At 43.6% G+C, this 13,675-nt stretch overlaps 1 long non-coding RNA gene across 6 annotated transcripts; it reads right to left on the bottom strand.

Moving 5' to 3' along the window:
- Positions 1–4,098: 4,098 nt before the first annotated feature.
- On the bottom strand, positions 4,099–13,514 carry LOC101948504 (uncharacterized). Of its 6 annotated transcripts, none has more exons than XR_006172869.2 (5): positions 11,501–13,514; positions 8,786–9,015; positions 7,953–8,013; positions 7,736–7,848; positions 4,099–7,014 (listed from the first exon to the last, which is right to left on the bottom strand). It is a non-coding gene; the product is annotated as an uncharacterized LOC101948504 (long non-coding RNA). The 6 variants fall into 6 exon arrangements; XR_006172872.2 differs by having other exon boundaries at positions 11,516–13,514; XR_006172870.2 differs by having other exon boundaries at positions 11,536–13,514.
- Between the last annotated feature and the right edge of the window lie 161 nt (positions 13,515–13,675).

Here is a 13,675-nt window from a genome sequence, read left to right as displayed (position 1 = left end):
TAACACAGATGAAGCAGAGGAATAAACTGAAGTCAGGCCCCTCTACGATGATGGTCCTAGTATCGGAGCCATAGGTGCTGAAGTTGAGGGAGCAACAGATTCCAGATTCTAAGGGTGTCCCAGTACTAATGTGGAGTGTGACTCTACAGCAGACAGTGCTAAGGTAGAGTCATTGGTTTGTCTTGGGACCACCATCAGTATCAACTAATGGCAATCTCTGCCCGAGTGCTGAAGTAAAGAGGCCGAGGACAGCAGCCATCTAGTAGGGTCTTGCATGAATGGTGAATTGGGGGAAGACAGCAAACAGTTCTTTCACTGACTGATATACCTGCATGTGGTAGGTACCGAGATCGATGGTGGCTTGATGTCCATCAGTGCTGGACTTTATGGCTGTTGCATGGATGATTCTGGAGTCAATGGTATGACACTGGGATCCTCTTGCCTCATTACAAGGGAGACTTGAGATGACAGCCCAGTTCTACCCTGGATACCTGGTGAGCCACTATGCCTTTCAGAGACTCTCTTAGAGAAGGACAAACCTCACATAGCCCAAATGGCTTCAGTCAGTTTTATGGGTCCTTTTGCGTTGAACTCCAGAGCAAGAAGATCGAACTCTCCTTCTCCTTGGAGAGGAATCAGAGTCCAAAGGCCTGTTCGAAGCTTCCCTGGGGTTAGTGGTTGGCCAAATAGGATGATCAAGCATTGGTCCCGGTGTTGAGGCAGGCCTTATGGCCTGTTCCATGAGGTGCTGCTTGAGGCGCAGCTTTCTAGAAATCTGTGTACACTTTTAGAAGGTGCAGAGCCGGCTTTAGGCCGATTCAGGCGATTCCCCTGAATTGGGCCCCGCGCCTTTGCCGCCGCCGGAACGCCGTACCGGGGCGGATGGCTTCCCCAGGGGGCAATTTAAAGGGCCTGGGGCTCCCAGCAAGGGCTGGAGCCCCAGGCCCTTTAAATTGTCACCAGAGCCCCACTTCTGGAGCCCTGGGGTAGGGCTGCGGGGCTCTGGGGGCTATTTAAAAAGTCTGGAGCCCCACCGCTTCCCCAGGGCTCCCTCGGCTATTTAAAGGGCTGGGGCGGTAGAAGCAGGGGAGCCCCAGGCCCTTTAAATAGCCCCCAGAGCCCTGGGGTAGTGGGGGGACTCCGGGGGCTATTTAATGGGCCAGGGCTCCAGCTGCCTCTGCCGCCCCGGTCCTTTTAATAGCCGCGGGAGCCCTGCTGCTTCCCCATGGCTCTGGCAGCTATTTAAAGGGCCGGGGCGGTAGAAGCAGGGGAGCCCCTGCCCTGCCCGCAGCCAGCCCCTGCTGCACCCCCTGCCCCTGCTGCACCCCCTGCCCCTGCTGCACCCCCTGCCTGCACCAGCCCCGCACCCCCTGTCCTTCCCGCAGCGGCAACCAGCCCCTGCTGCACACCCTGCCCTGCCTGTAGCCAGTCCCTGTCTGCAGCCAGCCCCGCACCCCCTGCCTGGAGCCAGCCTGTCTCCAGCCAGCCCCGCACCCCATGCCCTGTCCGCAGCCAGCCCCGCAGCCCCTGCCCTGCCCGCAGCCAGCCCCGCACCCCTTGCCCTGCCTCCAGTCAGACCCTACCTACAGTCAACCCCTGCCCTGCCTCCAGCCAGCAATGCATGTAATATATAATTTTGTTATTATTTATATAGTTATGGAAAGTAAATAATACATGGAAGAAATGAAAGGGGTTTTTTAATGTGTTTTTTTTTTTTAAGTCATCCCTGCCGGGGCCCCGTCAGAAATGTTCGAATTGGGCCCCGCACTTCCTAAAGCCGGCCCTGGGTGCGGCAGATGCAACCCCACTCAATGTGCCTCTCGCCAAGAGGCAATAAACAGAGTTTGTGGGGGTCAGTATTAAGTATAGATAGTGCACATGATGGGCAGTGCTTGAAACCCAGAGAGAACTCCATGCCCTTGATGCCTAGCCACTGGGTAGCCAACGAACAATAAAATAATAAAGAAAAACTGATAAAATTCAAGAAAAACATAACTACAGGATGCTAACTGTTTACAGACAGCGGAAGCTGACTATGACTAAGAAAAAACCACGAGGAGAATGGTACGGCGAATTCCAACTCAGGCCATGGGCAGTAAGAACTGGGGGGGTGTTTGTGTGTCAGGGTGCTGATGTTCTTATATAGCCTCAGGATAGGCTGCATGTCGGGTGCACTGCCCCGATGGGAACTGCTGCAAAAGGCTTTCTGGCTTGGGTGAGCACACCCCTGAGTGGAATACATATCTGCAGTCACTCAAGGAAGAACAACTGATACCTGTCAGTGCTGAAAGGACTGTCATCAGAACTGCTGTGCTGTGGCTGCTCTTGCTCTGGGAGGTTTGAGGCGGCCAGGAGCTCCCCCTGGAGGAGGCCACAGCCTGATGGAAGAGGACCCATAAAGGAGGTAGATGAAGCTGCTGGAGCAACAGCTTATGATGTGGTGGAAACCAAAGAAGGGGGCTGACGTGCCAATTTCTTTCACACAAGTTTCTGCTTCCTCTCCTGATGCTAGGCTGATGCTTTGTAAGTTACATCAGTGGGCTAAGGCTATGAAGGCCAGATCCCTGGTTGGTTCTTGGCACCGGCAGTAAATGGAATCTTGGAGTGAAGTCAAGGGCCTTTATAAGCTGCCCTACAGAGTTTTAACCACATAACCATACGGGGTAGGAGTACTGAGCCTCATGCCCTGGGAGTGGCTGCTCCCTGAGTCTGGTGGGGACAGGCTGGCAGGCCCTGCACTTAACCCCTGCTCCCTGACTGATTCAGGGGCTGGTGGCCATGATATCCCATCTCGACCATTGAGTTCCCTCTTTTATGGCCTACTACCTAACTTCAAGGATCCAGTACACTGATCAAGTTACTTGCTGGCTGGGACCAAATTAATCCTATCCTGCAATACCTTCACTGGCTTTCTGTCTGCATTATTCCTGGATTCAATTCAAACACTGTTCCTCTGTTTTTTACCTTCCATTTTACCTTCCTCACATCACATCAACAGCTGCCCCATGCACTTGCTCTGCTCCAGCAATGCTTTCTGCTTTGCCATTTGACTCTCCATATTTACAAAGTTGTTCTTTCACTAGCCCCTCCCTTGCCTATCTGGAACCCTGTACTTCCTCACTCCATACTACTTCCTCTGTTCTAATTTCACTTTTAAACCTTCCTTCTCTTAAGACTACTATTGACTCATAATCTTTCAGGAGTTTGTTTTCACCCATTGTGCATGTATTAAGGATGCTATATAGTATGCCAATAAAATCTATTGCAATGTAACTGTTGGAAGCCTCTGGCTTACCATAGTCCAGTCCTTTTTGTGTAATCCTCACTTTGAGCCCAGGGTTAGCATCAAGCTGCGTGAGAAAGCTTAAGAGGAAAAAGCACCAAAACTTCAGCATCTTCTTTTACAACGACCTGTTAACAGTATTTTTGATTAAACAATGCAGATTCATGCACAAACCATCACAACTTACTAATGCCCTGAGCAGCAGTCCTACTTTCCCAGATAATAAAGTAAGATTCCTCAGTTCCTAATTCCTGAGATCATCCTTAGCAACTTTTCAAAAGGTGCCTACTGTCCAGTTCCCTGGTAATAATGATAATACTTCTCAAGACTTATGTAGCACTTTCTATCATCAAGGCACTATACAAACAATAGTGGTATAGCAGCTGTTTTAATAAAGCATGTCATATTTTTGCTAGTTCAGCTGTTATAATTTTTAGATCCTTCAGAGTTTTCCAAAGAATGACATCTGGTCTTGGTGACTTATGATAATTTACTCTTCCAGAAAATATGAATGACATATTCATCTTACAAAAACATCATTCAGAAGAGAGTGGCCTTATACTTAGAGCAAACAAAATTCCTAGCTAAAGGTATTCAGTATACTTATATCTGTGCTGGAAATAAAAGTAATAATCAGGTCGCATCCTCAAATGCTGCAACTATGCATAGCTCCAGGATTTCAACCAATATGTAAAAAAATCTCTTACTGAAGTCTGTTTTCCCTTAGTGCGGGAAAAAATAAGGCAGTCTTCACATTAAAACAATTTCAGAAGCATAGTCATATAGGAACATCAAAGACTAATACCTTTTCAATAATTGTAATCAATAATATTTTAATTTCAAATCAGTGAAAAATGGTAATTTAAGCTTCCTACAAAATACTGGAGATAAGTCTTGCCATCCTACCCACTGACTCAATCCTATCCTCCACATGTGTGGAAAGCATAAAAATGCAGCAGTAACATCATGTTTCCACTGAATATGATGGGCTATGCAGCAGAGAATTTGCAGGGTGACTTTGTAACCCCACTGTGTCATATCATAGAACTCTATGATAGCTATGCACAGCTCACTATCATGAGTAATGACTGAAGCTAATTCCATTTTTTGGGCTTGAGTGGTTGGTCTTAAATTGGGAATGAGGTACATTGTATGAACCTTTTAGTGCATATAGGCCAGTGGTTCTCAACCTGCAGCCAATGGGCTACTTGCGGCCCAATCAGCACATGTGTGGCCTATGTGACATCCTCAGTGCCATACAAGTAGTATATATATTGTGTGGATGTGGCCCACATAACACACAGAGGGCTGCATATGCAGCCCACAATGGTAAATAGGTTGAGAACCATTGGTTTAGGCTAATGTCAGGAAAATCTTGCTGAACGTGAGATCCAATAGGCATGCAGTAGCCTTCCACATCTCTGGGAACTTTTAAAATGTCACTGGACAAAACACTAGAAAGTTTACAATAGGGAACAATCTTACAAGGTAATGGATTGGATGAGCTAATCCAAAGTTTTCAAACTATGGTCTGTGGAACACTGATGGTCCATGGACAGCTGATTGGTCATATGATGGCAAATGTTTCCAGCTGCTATGCTGCATTATAAGACAGCTAAAAATATACATTAAATACTTTCTTAACATTACTTTCCCATGTTCTTATGTAAGCAGTGACTGTAGCTGTCACAGTGATATTGCACAGTTGTGAACAGGAGGGGAGGTGGTCAATGCAACAAATACTTCATGTTAAAATATGATCCACATTACGAAAGTGTTTCAGAATCCCTGATATAATAGGTCTTTTCATCTCTAATATTTATGATCCTCTGGGTTTCTGGAATCCTTCCACTGACAATTTTTAAGCAGTCCAAAATATAAAGTTATTAGGTAATACAATTTTAAATTGTGCAGAATAGGCTGGTTAGAGTAGGAATCTTCAATCTACTCCAAATAATACATTGGCCCTTTTTGTAAAGCACTTACAGTAGAACCTCAGAGTTAAGAACACCAGCGTTAAGAACTGACCGGTCAACCGCACACCCCATTTGGAACCGGAAGTATACAATCAGCCAGCAGAGACAAAAAAAAAACAACAAAAAAAACACAAATACTGTGCAGTACTGTGTTAAATGTAAACTACTAAAAAATAAAGGGAACGTTAAAAAAAAAGATTTGACAAGGTAAGGAAACTGTTTCTGTGCTTGTTTAATTTAAATTAAGATGGCTAAAAGCAGCATTTTTCTTCTGTATAGTAAAGTTTCAAAGCTGTATTAAGTCAATGTTCAGTTGTAAATTGTTGAAAAAACAACCACACCTTTCGTTCAGAATTATGAACATTTTAGAGTTACGAACAAGCTCCAGTCCTGAGGTGTTCATAACTCTCAGGTTCTACTGTACAACTGTCTTTAGTTTAATTAGCATGGGTGAATTAAAAAGAATATTATTCCATGTAATGACAAAGGGCCAGATTTTCAAAAATATTTAGGCACCTAAAGATATAGCTAGACACTTCGCTGAATTTTCAAAAGCACTTGAGCAGATTAGGCGCCTGATTTCAATGGGAGCTAGGGGATTATTCTGCTTAGGTACTTTTGAAAATCCCAGTAGACATTTATTTATATCAGGGGTAGGCAACCTTTCAGAAGTGGTGTGCTGAGTCTTCATTTATTCACTCTAATGTAAGGTTTTGCGTGCCAGTAATACATTTTAACGCTTTTAGAAGGTCTCTTTCTAAAAGTCTGTAATATATAACTAAACTATTGTTGTATGTAAAGTAAATAAGGTTTTTAAAATGATTAAGAAGCTTCATTTAAAATTAAAATGCAGAGCCCCCCGGACCGGTGGCCAGGACCCAGACAGTGTGAGTGCCACTGAAAATCAGCTCGCGTGCCACCTTTGGCACGCGTGCCATAGGTTGTCTACCCCTGATTTATATCTTTAGGTGCCTAAAAGCCTTTGAAAATCTGGCCCCAAAAGACCCTTAACTACAGAAGGGAAAAAGACAGCATTCTTTCTTTGTCTTTTAAAAAGCACTGATTCATAAAGCTTAAGGTGCTTTTATAATCATTTTAAATACACCAACCCAGTGATGAAAATCCCACACACAAGGATATTTTCACCGCATCAAGCTCTCCCCACAGAATCATTCTACAAATTACAAATCACAACCCAAACTGAGCCAAAATATTCCTCAACTTAGCCCTTCCCCAAAAACCAAACAGACCAGCCTTGCAGCATGCCCTAGAAATCCGTAAATTCAGAATATGGCAGGTCAAATGGAGTTGTGAATTCCAGAGTTGAAGAATCCACAAAAGAATTCTCTGCCAGCATTATCTTGTCTTTGAAAGCAGGGGACTGTTTGTTTGAAGACCTCCGCTGATTGCAGTTGCTGTGGTATCACAAGTAGATATTGATCTCTCCCAGGAGAAAGTCCCAAACCATTCAGGACTTTATTGGCAAAGCTGACACCTTAAATTCCACTTGGAAACTAATCAGAAGGCAGCACAGATTATGAGTGCAGGTGAGCAGCATAGTGATGTGCACAGTACAGGAACCAAAATAGACCAGGATATAGTATGTGTAAAGTGATGTCCACTTGAAGCACCACTTAGCGTGAAGTCACATTCTGCATTAATTTACATTTCCAAGTGATTTTAAGATGTAGCACACATTTCATTAGTCTAATCTCGCAATGACAAAGGCCTGGATAACTCCAACAAGATCTGTATCTGAAAGAAAAGATTGCACCCTTATTGATAAAAGGGGACAGAAACCAGCAATTTTAGTCACTGATACTGTCTGCACATCCAAATATTGCTTATGATCTAACATGAACCCCAAATTGTGAACCTAAGTAACAAGCAGTGGTTGCACTTCCTCAGTCCAGGGGCTGATATCTCCACTATTTCTTCCAGTTGCTTTCCCCAACCAACAAACCTTACCTAGAGTAATCATATAATATGCAAGGTAAATGTTGACCTCAGAAAGTGGCACACAAAATTGCTCTGATATTTGTCTCCAGTAACGGAATAGGACTAAAACAACTACCTCATTTAAATGAAACATTCCTTTATTTTTTTCTCTCTTCTTTTTACCTTAAGTGTAAGAAGAGAAAGAAAAACTCATTTGTTTCTATCTATGTACATTTATAAGTCTCATCCTAATGAGTTACTGTATTTACAAGTGTGCAGATAAAACAGTCTGGGCTCTCCTGTTTGATGTTTTATGGCTTCTTTGTGACTGATAGCCCTAAAAGTTTAGATAACTTTCAGTAAAGGTTACCACTTAAACCAACCTGTGTGCTAACAAAGACAGACCAAAGGCTCCAAAACAGCTTCTGATACAGCAAGTCGTGTACTGCTATGACAGTCACATAAAGCCAAATCAGATCTTAAAATGACCACAATTCCAACATTCTATGAAGCTACTTCTACAAAAATATTCTACCACCTTGTTCTCAAAATTCTTCACCGGCAATCCATGCTGGGACAGGAGGCTTCGCACTGAAGAGTTTTCTCTTCTTCTCCATAGTGCTGATCCTCAGTTCAAACAAGAAATCCCAACTGTACACAAAGAAAAGCACAACTGACCCAAATATGTAAATTAACAAAGCATTTACCTGGCCTGTGCTCCAGCAGAGCACTTTAGCTTCGCACTACCCCATTACCTGCCTTTAGCACACAACCCAGCTGTTTTATTCAGTTCTTCTTTTACTCCAATCTTTCCAACTGTGGCACACAGAGGAGCATGTTCAGTGAACAGGGAAACAATAAAAACAGATCAGAAAGGATTCAATAGCTAGAAGATTTAATGCTTCATGTACACTTGAAATTCAACCTGGAAAAATGCCAACTAATATAGTTGGGGGAAATGAATCTAAAACCTAGCTAGATGATGGGAGAGGGACACTACCAGGAATGCTCAGAGACCTATGGGGAATAGTCAACAGCAAAATAGATATGAGCTTGCTATATGTGTAAAAAGACTTGTATCCCCATCCATACCACTAGTGGAAATACCCATGGGAGAGGGCCTGAGGAGAAGAAAACTCCATGAGGCTTTCCTTGTGGAGTTTCCTCCATTCCACAAGGGAAGCAATGCTACCCCCAACCCACCTCCAGGATAAGCGGTTGTTCTACTCCTTGAATCTAGCAGATTGAGTGAGATTTGCAGAAAGCAATTACCTTCTGTGGACTCTATCTGCATGGAGTACTTGTGCCTTTGCACTAGCTCTGGGGCCCCTGGTGCTCCTTAGCAGGGCTCCCAAAGGAGACACATTACCAGGGCTTTCCCTGCCTGATGCAGCTCTGGGGACACCCTTAATAGGGGCTTTTGATGCTGAGAAGCAAGCTCCAGAAAAACTATTCTGCAGCACAGAGCTGTAAAATAGATAATACAGCCATGATGCCTAAAGAAATCAGACAGCTAATGATGACTAGGTTGAGCAGCAGTTGTGGACAGCTGATTTTATTTATTTATTTAAAAACTACCACCACTCACATGATTTGAAACCTTCAAGTTGAGCACACAGTAAGCCTATGTACCAGCCTTAACTTATGACTGTTAACCTTCTCTTCTCTCCTCCAGTCCTCCCATTATTTATCACACTCATTGGTTGCAACTTGTCTTAAATTAGATTGAAATCTCTTTGGAGCAGGAGCCATGCCTTCCTGTATGTTGTGCCTCTAGCGCAGTCGGGTCCTGACTCTCACTGAGGCCTCTGGGCATCACTGCAATACAAATAATAAACTGTTATAGTAAATGTTACCTATTCTGCATAGTCTCCAACCCTTTCCCTGTGTAGATCCTGACCATATGCAAAGATCTGCATAGGTTCCTAGGGATAGTTTTACAGAGGAGATTGTTCTCTGCGTGTCAGGGATGATCTTCATGAGGAAATCTCTCTGTATCTAGGGATCAGCCTGTGACTATCTGGGCCAATATATTTTGGGCTGCTTACACAAAGGCATCAAGTCCAAAAACAGGAAGGTAAAAATCCCTTTTTAAATGTCTCTAATGAGACCACTCTGTGAATTCAGTTCTGAGTAGCAGAAAGAAGAAACACTCTTAGAGTCTTCCCTCATAAGCCTGACCTGCAAATCCTTGCTTTTCTGTGTAAGAGACCTAGGGGCTAAATCATGGCCTTGGAGTGTCTGCAGTGCAGACCCCAGATGGAGGATTGTAGCTTGGGTGACTCCTGAAGGGGAATGCCCCTCACAGGCGTTTGCCCAACTCTTGACCATCTCCAGAAGTGGAGTTCATGACTGCACAGCCTCAGGCACAGGAGGAACCTAATACAGATGGCTATATATTCTTAACAGAAACATAAACAAGAAATGTAGATTTTTATTTTAAATTAAAACTCAGTTTCAGGATATTGCAAAATCGAGCCTAATGGTGAGAACTACTGATTTTATGCATGCCCGCAATTTTCAACTGTTCCTTGGTTTGTAAGAAAATCATATGAAATGCCCACTGACCCTGCCCAGAAATGACATTTCAGTTGCTTATAACCTTTTATTTTTAAAATTCTTCGTTAGTGACCACAAATTTAAGAGAGCACATCATCTACAAGGATGTCCATAGCAAGTTTCAAATTTTAACTCTGTTCAAAAAAGTAGTAATTAGAACAATGAGTCTATGAGCCACGGTGCCTTTAGTGACTCCTAATCAAGGAACACCTTCTTTTGTCATTTCAATCCTGCTCATGCTAGAGGTTCTCTAGACATGAACCCCTCTCAGAGAATAACCCCTTGTGTCACTGGGGCTTAGCATCATGTTAAAGAGCTTGAAATCCCATTTATATCCATTTCTTTTGGCTGGGGAGAGTGGAGATTTTGAAGGTTCTTAAACTGGTTAATTCTTGGTTTGGCTCGATGCCTGCCTTTCCTCCCTGAGTAAACTTTATATTTGCGCAGGAAGGTCTAATGCTTACCGATGTGTACTTTTAGTCAAATGCCAGCCTCTTTACAAAAATGTGGAAGGGAAAGAGGAAGTAGTATACTTATGACTCCTTTCCTTTTTGATAGTTTATCCTTAAAGGTACCAAGGGAGGTGCTGATAGTTGTGAAATCCCATCCTCATTTTAAGATTTATGAGGGAGCGTGGTCTAAAATGAAGGCCTTAGCTACATGAGAAAATTGCACCTATTTAACTTCAATTGGTTTTCAAACAGATTTAGTTAAACTAGTGCAAAGCCCTCTGTGGACCCTCTTATTTAGATTTAAGAGTGGCTCATTTTTGTTTACCTTCAGTTGATTTTTAGTCAACAAGCTAAATGGAAATAAATCTGGTTTAAGTCAAAATAAGAGTGTCAACACAGCTTTTTGGACAAGTTTAACTGCATCTGTTTAAAATCACCACTGCTAAAGCTAAACTGGTACTTCTGTCTTACGTAACAAGGCTTAAATTCCGCTTTACTTACAAAGGCTCATGAAGCAGGAGCCTGAAATGCTATAAACACAATTCAGAGGATGTGCCTAAGGGATTGGTGGTTATGAGTCATTTTAATTTTAGTGTGGATAAAGCTTTGAAGCTACACAAAGCATTTTAACTTTTCCATTGTGATCAATCGTTTCTTTGTATGGAGTTTTTCCTGCTAAGTTAATACCTAATGTTGTGTGGAGTGTATGCTTGCATCTTGTATTGTGTTGCTCACCTCACCTGGTTTATAGTGAGATTAATTAACACACCTGCAGAAGTTTACACTCATGTTTGACATATCTGGCTCTCTGATTATGACCAGGCTGGCCTACCATTCTTCCAACACTGCAGAAATAGTGCCACATTACTTTCTATCAGTACCCTGGATTGTGAGGAAAGATGCTTAAAATATTGCTCAAAATGTCATGATACTATCATCCATGGCATAAAGGAGACCATAATAAGTACCAGGTCTGTCACTGACCAAAAAGGGATATTCAACCACCAAAACAAAACTTTCCTTTGAATTCCCTTTTTCTTTCCTCTTTACTTCAGTCTCCTTTTCCTGCAGAGAAATTTGGTAAAATGGGACACAGTACAGGACTTTTGTGCCTCAGTTTTAGGCACGTTATCATTTTTTTTCACCCCTCTGCAGTCCCTGTTTACAGCTGGCTGAGAGAACCAGAAAGTGCTGAAACAGCAAAGATAAGCCTGTTCCCATGAGCTTTGCAGACCAAAGAGATGTAACGTTTGAATAAGCTGTACTTTGAGGTGAATATACAAAAGGTTTACCTGAGGTTTACCCACCATTGCTGTACTTTTTATACCTTTGTAAAGTATCCCAAGCTTGCTTCACCTTAACCCTGTCTCTTTTGCTTGCTGCAAGACCAATAAGGGCTGTGTTTCTTTATAAACAGAAAGTCAGCCTGGCCATTCTCCTAGGGAAAACATGCTGCTCCAGCTGTCAACAGTCCCAGGTTGCAGATAACTTCCTGCAAGAGAATTTTTTTGGAGAAAAAGAGAGAAAGGTTATTACTGGTAACTGGTGTTTAAGAGTTGATTCTGTGCATTCATATTTCAGGGATTGGTACCCCTCATGATAAGCTCACCGAACCACTATTAGTGGGTGCCTAACAAGCAGTACCATCCAAGATGGAAGGTGGGCTGAGGAGTTGTGAGATGAACAGAGGCTGAAGCACCAAATTCCCAAACCTCAGCATTTGAACCAGAGATTAAGCCTAAAGGGTAGTGCTTAGTGAAGGTGGGAATTAAACTTCAAGTCTCTGCTCTGCAAATGTCACCAATGGGTACTAGCCTAAAGAAGCGTCCATAGCACTAGTGGTGTAGGCCTCCATTCTTGTTGGTAGGGGATCCTAGACTCAGAATAGCACAATCAAATGCATAAAACAATCTACTTGGCTAATCTGTGAGTGGAAATCCCTACCTTTTACATTTCTCCCCATACACGACAAACAACCTACTGGACTTTTGGGAGAGCTTATATCTCTCTAGATAAAAACAAATACATTCTTCATATCTAAGATGTGGAGACAGGTCTCCCCCCAGGTCTGAGTGCAAGGTTGGGAAGAAGACCAGGAGGGAGATAGATGGGTTAATATGAAAGTCCATCACACTTTAGGAATACATTTTGGGTTGGCATGTAAGACCACTTGGCTCTTAGGGTAACACCACCATCAGAGCTTGCAACTCACTGATGCTCTTGGCAGCAATGATAACTATAAAGAAAGTTGTGTGAGACAGGTAATCCAAAGAGCAATCCACAGGAAGCTCAAGTGGGCTGTAGTCCACAAAAGCTTATGCTCTAATAAATTTGTTAGTCTCTAAGGTGCCACAAGTACTCCTGTTCTTTTTGCGGATACAGACTAACACGGCTGCTACTCTGAAATCCATAAACTTTGTTAGCAGCAAGTTCAAGTCCCGAGCAGGAATATGCTTATAAGGGGTAAAGTCTTTAAAGATGCATGAAACTGTAGAGTGGGGAAAAAACACAAGGCAGGTAAAAGACATGCAGATGGATGAATTTTCAGGGATGTTATGGACAGGCCAGCTTCTTTGCAATATAATAATAAAAATCAACAGGAATAGGCAAGAATTCTGGAGCAATCCCTTCAGCCACTATCCAAGCTGAGAATCTCTTCCATTTGATGGTACTTCAGAGTTTACAACTGATCTGATACTGCTAATATTCAGTCCAGTCTTTTCCCCAAGGAAGTCAACTGGTGTTTTGCTGTGGCAAGCCCTGACACTCTGGAGGAAGATTTCATGAGATACTATCAGACGCATTGCTGAATATGAGTCAAGACATGTTCTACCCACTACTTCCGTTTCATCCACTAATTTTATAATTAGATTTTTTTAAAATTAGTCAATTTTGCATAGCAGTTTTGCTTTTCTTTATCAGCTAATGCTGCTTATGGCTGGATTGTAACCACTGGATTGTACCTGGGCTGGAGAAAAGTTGCCAACTGCCTTTCTGCCAATTCTTTTTTTTTTGGGGGGGGGGGGGGGAGGAAGGAGGGACTGGTAGGTTGGGGCAGACTCGGGCATATTAATACTCAGCTTTAGCAATACTGCTGGTAACGCTGCAGAGAGGGATGAGGCCTGGGAGGGGATGCCCGGCCCCTAGGTCTGGCAGGGCCCAGCATGAGGTCATGGATGCGGGGCCGGGCCCTCCTCACCCACTCAGCATCCCCTCAGGGTCAGGGAGCGATGGGTGGCCATCACTGGGAGAGGAGCTGACAGCTGATGCCCCAAAGCAGCAGCACAGGCTGGCCACGTGGTTTCCCACCGTCACAGGCAGTAGCCTCGCGCTCTCGCCCTAGGCTTGCATCCAGAACGCGTGCGGGGCAGCAGGGCGAGCACCGAATCATCGCTCGAGCTGGGCGGACGCGAGCCTTTCCCCCAGCGTGCATGCTCGGAAGTGCGCAGGTGCTGCGGTGAGCGCCG

This window comes from Chrysemys picta, chromosome 1, assembly GCF_011386835.1.
Source record: "Chrysemys picta bellii isolate R12L10 chromosome 1, ASM1138683v2, whole genome shotgun sequence".
NCBI classification, from domain to species: domain Eukaryota; kingdom Metazoa; phylum Chordata; order Testudines; family Emydidae; genus Chrysemys; species Chrysemys picta.
The sequence above is the reverse complement of the archived record's forward strand: the minus strand, read 5'-3'. Positions and strand labels throughout refer to the sequence as shown.